The 7,277-nt window shown below is 45.7% G+C and overlaps 1 long non-coding RNA gene across 1 annotated transcript in view; it reads right to left on the reverse strand.

The window, feature by feature from the left end:
* The window catches only part of LOC141111341 (uncharacterized), a 367,423-nt gene that overhangs the window by 327,041 nt on the left and 33,105 nt on the right, over positions 1 to 7,277 (reverse strand). The gene's annotated exons all lie outside the window — the stretch shown is intronic.

The following is a 7,277-nucleotide window of genomic DNA, read 5'->3' on the forward strand; positions in this document are numbered from 1 at the left end:
GCAATGTCGCAGTCCTGCTAAAAATCGCTGATCATCGCCATTACTAGTTAAAAAAAATAAAATAATAACAAAAATGCCAAAAATATATCCTTTATTTTGTAGATGCTATAACTTTTGTGCAAACCAATCAATATACGCTCATTGCAATTTAAAAAATTTTTTAATTTTTTTTTTTTTTTAAATATGTAGAACACATTGGCCTAAACTGATAGAGAAATTTTTGTTTCTTTAAAAATATATATTTATTATAGCACAAAAGTAAAAAATTTTGGGTTTTTTTCAAAATATGTTTGGTCTTTTTTTGTTTATAGCACAAAAAAAAAAAAAAACGCAGAGATGAGCAAATACCACCAAAAGAAAGCTCTATTTGGGGGGGGGGGGGAAGGATGTCAATTTTGTTTGGGTACAACGTCGCACGACCGCGCAATTGTCAGTTAAAGTGACGCAGTGCCGTATGGCAAAAAATGGCCTGGTCTTTAAGGGGGCAAATCTTCCGGTCCTTAAGTGGTTAAAGCGGAGTTCCGCCTGCCCCTTTAAAATGTAAAAGTCATCAGCTACACATACTGTAGCTGCTGACTTTTAACATTAGGACACTTACCTGTCCTGGAGTCCAGCGATGTTGGCACTGCAGTCGATGTTTCCATCGGCTGGTCGGGTGCTGCCATTGCGGGTAATGGAACCCGGCGGTGCAGCCTTTCGTCCCTACCGCGCATGCACGAAGCATGCTGCGCTCTCTAACTGGCCCAGCAGAAGGGGAGGGAGGAGGAGGGGGGCCGAGCTGCTGATGTTGTTTGCCCACAGCCCGGTCTCCCGGAAGTGGGGTCAGGTACCTGTGAAAAAAACAAAATTACCATAAAGACACGGAGGGGTTGATTTACTAAGTGCAGTTACTCCAGAGCTCAGTAAATGAGGAAGGCTTCACTTTACAAAGCAAACCCAATCACATGCAAGGAAAACAGAACAAAAATGCAATTTTGCTGGCACATGATTGGATGATGGAAGTCGGCAGAGCTTCCCCTCATTTATTAAGCTCTGGAGCAACTGCAGTCTATTTGCCTTTAATAAATGTACCCCAGAATATCCACTTGCAGATCCTAAATACTTATATATATGTTGCGACTTGCAAGTGGTTTACCGGGGTTACGGTTGAAGCTGCAGTATCGGCCATAGCCCCGGTATTTTTTCTTTTTTTCAGCCGGCGATTCTCTTTCATAAAAGCTGTCCGAGCAGTTAATTAGCTGCCGAATTGCTTTCAGAAGTAGCGGAAGGGGTCGTCGCCATTTTATTCTCTAGGGTCTCTGCTAAAAATATATATATATATATACTGTGTATAATGTATGGGGGGTTCTAAGTAATTTTCTAGCAGAAAATGCAGATTTTTACTTGTAAACAAAATGTGCCAGAAAAGGCCTAGAGCTGACGTGGATATAGAGTTGTACTTGCCTGAAGTGAGTCGAACGTCCTAGAAGGGGAATTTAGCAGACTGGTGTTATTACTGGGATTTTTTTTTTTTTGCTTCTTCAAAGTTTGGTAGTTCCTTGGGCTCTTTATAGACAATCGGTTTTGTTTTTACCCCTCCCCCCGGAACTTCTCGATATCAAATATCAAACTTTCATATAGGCCTAGGAGTAAAACAAGTTCTTTGTCTCATAAAAGAGACCGATATTCCAAGGTTTCGGATTTGAGCGTCACTTTTCATACCCGACAAATTTCAAAAAGTATTGTGTGAAGAGGACAATCGATGGCTTTGGTTGTTTTTTTTATCTTCCAGCACGCTGGCAATTTTCTGTACAATCCGACTGGAAAAGTAGTACTCCAATGAGAAAAGTAGCACTCCTAAGACTTGAGTTGGAAGCCAAATGTTTGGCCTCAGCTGCTGTTATAAAAAAAGGAACATCCTGCGATCTCTGTATCCTGCGATCTCTGTATCCTGCGATCTCTGTATCCTGCGATCTCTGTATCCTGCGTTCTCTGTATCCTGTGTCCTGCAATCTCTTGCTATGACAGACAGAAGATCCTATGGGATTGGCTGGACAGATGGGGGGGCTTCTTAAGCAGGTGGCCGTCATGGCCGTGAAGTTTTGTATTAGCGATAGATTTTACGGACGAGCCCCTGGACCAGCTCGGTGCTTTTGACCACTAACCAGTTAGTAACTATCACACACACCATGAGGGTGAGGGCGAGGGACTGAAGCAGCAAGAGCAGCATGGTGACCGTAGACGTGGCTGGCAGCACCGAGCGAGGGACTTGGTCCTCCCAGGGCGGACCACCTCTAGACTTCATACAGTTGACCGGACATACACAAAAAGTATTGAAGTGAGCAATGCGATGAGTGGGAACAATAGCGCTGTTCTGCAAGCCGCACATGCTTGGTGCGAGGGCGCCCCCTGATGTCCATTGTGTGCCTTTTATAGCATTGCTATAAGAGATTGAATGCCTGAGAGCAAATCATCCCTCTGCTTCAGATTACTCTGGTCATGGATTGCAGCACTTGTTCTTCATTCTGAGAATTCCTACTTTCTTCTGAGCTCCTAGTTACTCTTTTCTCTCGTATACCTACAGTGGGGAAAATAATGATTTGATCCCCTGCAGATTTTGAAAGTTTTTGCCCACTTCCAAAGAAACGGAGGGTCTATAATTGTTTATCATAGGTCTATTTTAAATGATCGAGACAGAATATCAACCAGAAATCCCCCAAAAAAACACAAATGTTATAAATGGAGTTGCAGTTCAGTGAATAAAATAAGTACCGTATTTATTGGCGTATAACGCGCACCTTTTCCCCCTTAAGATAGGGGGAAAAACGTTTGTGCATTCATACGCCGCTATAGGCTGCCACCGAGGGGAAGGAGGGGACAAGAGCTGCCGAAATACTCGGCTCGCAGTCACGCTCAGTCCTGCCCCCTGGACGGCTCCTAGCATTGACGTCCCGGCATTAGACCGGCATTATGTCCATCATAGGATTCGGGGCGGGACTGGGCGTGACGCCGAGCCGAGTACACAGGAGACCGGCTCTATTTCGGCAGCGCTCGTTCCCTCCTTCTCCTCGGTGGCAGCCTATATTTCGGCAAGGCTGCAGATGGACGCTGATCAGGCTGGAGTGAGGAGCAATGCTGCAGATGGGAACTGATTAGGCTGCACATGGGCACAGATCAGGCTGCACTGAAGCTGCACATGGGCACAGATCTGGCTGCACTGAAGCTGCACATGGGCACAGATCTGGCTGCACTGAAGCTGCACATGGGCACAGATCTGGCTGCACTGAAGCTGCACATGGGCACAGATCTGGCTGCACTGAAGCTGCACATGGGCACAGATCTGGCTGCACTGAAGCTGCACATGGGCACAGATCTGGCTGCACTGAAGCTGCACATGGGCACAGATCAGGCTGCACTGAAGCTGCAGATGGGCACAGATCAGGCTGCATTGATGCTCACTGACCATTATTTTGCTTCAAAGTGGTTTATTTAAAACAAAAAAGTTTATTTTCCTGAAACTTCCCTCTTAAATTGGGGTGCGTGTCATACGGCGGCGCGTGTTATACACCGATTTAAATACGGTATTTGATCCCCTACCTACAATAATTTTGGCTCCGACAGACTGACTACAGTAGGTGCTCATGTGGTACACAGATTAGTCCTGTCAATGTAAGAAGGTGCTCCTAATGACAACAACTCATTATGTGTATAAAAGACACCTGTCCACAGAATCTCTTTCTTCCATTCAAGCCTCACCATCATGGGCAAGACCAAAGAGCTGTCAAAGGATGTCGGGGACAAGATTGTAGACCTGCACAAGGCTGGAATGGGCTACAAGACCATCAGCAAGAAGCTTGGTGAGAAGGAGACAACTGTTGTAGTAATTATTCCCAACTGGAAGAAATACAAAATAACCATCAATTGCCCTCGGCCTGGAGCTCCATGCAAGATTTCGCCTCATGGGGTGAGGATGATCATGAGAAAAGTGAGGGATCAGCCCAGAACTAGATGGGAGGAGCTTGTGAATGATCTCAAGGGAGTTGGGACCACAGTCACCAAACAAACCATTGGTAACACAATACACCGCCATGGATTGAAATCCTGCAGCGCCCGCAAGTCCCCCTCCTCCAGAAGGCACATGTACAGGTCCGTCTGAAGTTTGCCAATGAACAATTTTGGTCAGATGAGACCAAAATTGAGCTCTTTGGCATTAACTCGACTCGCCGTGTTTGGAGGAAAAAAAATGCTGACTATGACCCCAAGAACACCATCCTTACATTTAAGCGCAGAGGTAGAAACATGATGCTTTGGGGCTGTTTCTCTGCTAAAAGGTACAAACGAACTTTGCCACATTGAGGGGCCAATGGACGGGGGCCATGTATTGTAAAATCTTGGATGAAAACTTTCTTCCCTCAGCCAGAACACTGAAGATGGATCGTGGATGAGTCTTCCAGCATGACAATGGCCCAAAACATACCACCAAGGCAACACAGGAGTGGCTCAAGAAGAAGCACATTAAGATCATGGAGTGGCCTAGTCAGTCTCCAGACCTTAATCCTATAGAAAATTTATGTAGGGAGCTGAAACTTCCAGTTGCCAAGAGACAGCCAATAAACCTTAAAGCCGAGTTCCACCCGTTTTTTTAGTTTATTAAGAGTCAGCAGCTACAAAAAGCATAGCTGCTGACTTTTAATAAACAGACACTCACCACGGTCCAGCGATGCGGCCTCGCTCCTCTCCCCTCCTCTCCTCGGCGCCGTCATAGCAGTATAGCAGCATACAGCTTTGCGGCCGGGCGCGCACTGCGCTTGCGCAAGTCGCGCCGCACCCTTCTATTGGCCAGCCAATCTTCTGGGAGCTGTGTTGTCCCAGAAGATCACTGGCAGGGCGGGGCTGCCTAGGGTGAGAGAAGTCACCAAGGCTGGCCAAAAAGATAAAGAAGGAAGTGGGACAGGAAGTCCCCACTAAAAATAAGGTATACACCCCCCATGTCAGGGGGCGAGGAGTGCTCAAAGCGGAAGTTCCACTTTTGGGTGGAACTCTGCTTTAAGGATTTAGAGAAGATCTGTAAAGAAGAATGGACCAAAATCCCTCCTGAGATGTGTGCAAACCTGGTCACCAACTACAAGAAACGTCTGACCTCTGTGCTTGCCAACAAAGGTTTCTCCACTAAGTACTAAGTCATGTTTTGCTTAAAATACTTATTTTACTCACTGAACTGCAACTCAATTTATGACATTTTGTATCGTGTGCTTTTTCTATATTTTTGGTTGATATTCTGTCTTTATCATATAAAAAAAAAAGATAGACCCTTCATTTCTCTGTAAGTGGGCAAACCCACAAAATCTGCGGGGGGATCAAATAATCATTTTCCCCACTGCATACTACTCAAGAAAAATGCATTCTTACAGTTATATTAAACTTTTTAATTTAGTTTTTTTTTTTTATTCAGCAATGCATGTGAACACTTACATTTTTATCCTTTTTAACCACTTCAGTACCGGGCACCCCCCCCCCCCCCCCCCCCCTTCCTGCCCAGGCCAATTTTCAGCTTTCAGCACTGTGACATTTTGAATGACAATTGCGCGGTCATGTAACACTGTACCCAAATGAAATTTTTATCATTTTTTTTAGACCAAGCTTTCTTTTGGTGGTATTGAAATGAAAAAAAGACTGAAAGTTAAAACAAAAAAAAAAGTTTCTGTTATAAAATATTGCAAATAAGTAATTTTTCTCTTTCACTGATGTGCGTTGATGAGGCTGCACTGATGGGCAGCCTTTATGGACACTGATGAGGAGGCACTGACAGGATCACTGATGGGCACTGAAAGGCAGCACTGATGGGCACTAGCAGGCATCATAATTTGGCAGGCATAGCTGATAGGGTTGCCACCTGTCCGGGATTGGAATCATGTGTCCGAGTTTCAGACTGCCTGAAACCCGGACACATTCAGACTGGAGTATGGCTTCCCAGCAGGGTTGCTGGCTGTGGTTGTCTAAGCAGAGAGTGTCTGTTACACTCTTTCATGCTGCCCAAAGCCAACACTAAACCCCCCCCCCCAAACACATACAGAGGAGAGAGGGCTTGATCTGCACCTCTTCCTCCCGGCCCTATCCCTCTGTATCTGCCCACACTCCTTAGAAAAGGAAAGTGGGGGCTGGAAATTTGAAGTCCAGCATCCTCAGATACATCTGGATGAGAGGTGCTGACTGCCAAGGGGTGAGTGAGCTCACCATCCACCCCTGTCTGTGACTGAAGTCTCCCCCTTCTCTCTCCTGCCTCTGAGTGAGTACACTAAGGTAAATCAACGTTCTTAGAGCACCCCTTACTTTGGAGTTCCCCTTTACACCTGAGGTCACAGTGTTCCCCCTTACATCAGAGTCCTCTCTGTACATCAGAGTTCTCAGTGTTCCCCCTTAGATCAGGGTTCCCAGAGCATCCCTTATGTCTGAGTCCCCAGAGTTCTCCCTTACATCAGAGTCTGCAGAGTCCCCCCTTACAGTGAAAGGGAACTCTGGAAGTTCAGATGTAAAAGGGGACTCTGGCCTCTGATGTAAAGGGGGACTCTTGTTTTTAAATAACATTTCTAATCAAATGAAGTTAATAGCAAAATATATGTATAGGTTATACTGCAAAAAAAAAAAAAAATGCTGTGTGCCGCTAAATTGTGTTCGGGTTTGACTTAAAGAAAAGGTGGTAACTCTAATCGCTGATGGGGCTGCACTGATAATCATTGCACTGACTATTAGTGCCGATCCCCCCCCCCCCCCCCCCAAAGGAAAGCCGCTTATCGGCTCTCCTCTACTCACCCGCTGTCAGTGCGACTAGAGGAATGCCGATAACCGGCACTTCCTATTTACACTGATCAGCTGTGATTGGACACAGCTGATCACATGGTAAAGAGCGTAGGTCATAGGCTTTTTACTGTGATCGGAGATGCGGTGTGTCCGAGTCACACATCGCACCAACGATCGCCGGGCTTTGCGCTCCCCGGGGGGGGGAGTCGCACACGAGCGCGTTGTATTGAAAGACGCCATGTGACCTCCAGTCAGAACAAATAAACTACCGCCCAGCCGTCATTTTGCTATAGGCCAGGTGGGAAGTGGTTACAAGCAGCAGACAGAAACAACACTTAGTGCTCTTAAAGTGTTACTAAACCCACAACAGTAAAAGCAGTCTGTATATGCAGCATAGCATGCTTGTTATACTCACTGTGGAACCGAAGGGGTTAATGGTGTAAAAAAAAGAAAAAAAAAAAAAAAGCTGTTTAATCCTGTCTTCTCTGATCCACTCCATT

The sequence above is a fragment of the Aquarana catesbeiana genome, linkage group LG10 (assembly GCF_042186555.1).
Source record: "Aquarana catesbeiana isolate 2022-GZ linkage group LG10, ASM4218655v1, whole genome shotgun sequence".
In the NCBI taxonomy this organism is placed as follows: domain Eukaryota; kingdom Metazoa; phylum Chordata; class Amphibia; order Anura; family Ranidae; genus Aquarana; species Aquarana catesbeiana.